Raw genomic sequence first — 1,607 nt, forward strand, 5'->3', positions numbered from 1 at the left:
CCTCTTCCTCCTCCGCCTTCTTTTCCTTTTCTTCTTCTCCTTCTTTCTCTTCTTTTTCTTTTTCTTCCCTTCCTCCCTCCTTCCCTGTCTCTTTTTCTCTCTCTCTGAGTTCTTCTTGTCTCTCCACAGAAGCAGTCTCCCTTCTGGTTGCAAGATGTTCTTGTAATTTCCAACCCCAGGCAGACATAATCCACTACTAAACCAGAGGGAGCATTTTCTCCAGTGTGACTACTCTTGACTCTTCTAGAGAGAGAAATTTTTTTTCCTAGCAGCCTCCGGAAAAAGGAAAGAAAAGAAAGACCCTTAGGTCTATATGGCAATATCAGTGTGCCATACCTCTGTTCTATCTATAATGGGAATTGGGAAAGGGAATATTTGGCATTTTACATCCCCATAGTAGAAGGGGAATCCTGTTGGCTGTGGGGTGTGGGGATCTCATAATGGTGGGTGGAGAAATGCCAGAAAGAAATACCTGTCATGTTATGGTGTGATTTCAGTGATTTCATCTGGGTTCTTAGAGAAACAGAAACCAATTCCATCCATCCAAGCATCTACCCACCTACCTATCCTTCCTTCTATCTAGAATTGACTCATGCAGCTAAGCAAGAAAATCTCAAGCTCTGCAGTCAGTAAGCACAGACACAGGAACACATGGAGGAGAGATTCCATCTAGCTAGAGAGGACCAGTGTGCCAGCCCCCAAATCATCTGACCACAGAGAAGAAATTCTTCTGTGTTCTGTTTGTGTCTTCAAATGGTTGTGTGAGGCCCAGCCACACTGAAGGAGGCAGTCTTCTTTGTCTCAGCTACGGATCCGAATGGTGGTCTGTCTTAGTTACTTTTCTATTATTGTGATAAGACACAACGACGAAGGCAGCGTAGAGAAGAAAGAGTTTATCGAGTGCTTACCAGAAGGTGAGTCCATGACCATCATGGCAGGGAATGTGGCAGCAGGCATACATGATTACCAGAGAAATAGCTGGGATCTTACATGTTGAGGCTCTTCCTGATTGTGGGGTAAAACACTTTACAAACTGAGCCATGCCTCCAGGCCCAACCCCCCACGCCCTGTAGCCACGTATCTGTAAAATGAAGCATGTAATTCATTTGTGAGAATTAAGTGAAATTATGCGCTTAAAGTGTTTACCACAGCGTCTAGCATTTAATTTGGCCTCAGTATGAGATTTTTCAAAAGACTTATTTTGTTTTAAATTATGTGTATGGGGAGAGATCTACATGAGGGTGGGTTCCTATGGAGACCAGAAAGGGAGTCAGATCAGCGAACCCTGGGCATGTGGTCTTGGGTTATAATTTCAGCTCTAAGGAGGTGAAGACAGGCAGATACCCGGCACTATGTTCCATGTCTTTCCCAGATCCAAGATGCCAAGAGGCCACAGTACTGGCACCAGGTACAGGGTTAAGAGTGAGGAGAGGCATAGGGAGTCTCAAGCCTTAACTTTCCAGGGTGAGTACCTGGTCTCTCTGCATCAGGTTTTCTGTGCAAGCCAGTGGCCAATGTGCTGTTTTAGGACAAAGATGGACAAAAGTCCCCCCATTCTCATGTGTGTGTGTGTGTGTGTGTGTGTGTGTGTGTGTGTGTGTGTGTGT

Source organism: Psammomys obesus, unplaced genomic scaffold (assembly GCF_907164565.1).
Source record: "Psammomys obesus unplaced genomic scaffold, mPsaObe1.curated_primary_1811, whole genome shotgun sequence".
Taxonomy (NCBI): domain Eukaryota; kingdom Metazoa; phylum Chordata; class Mammalia; order Rodentia; family Muridae; genus Psammomys; species Psammomys obesus.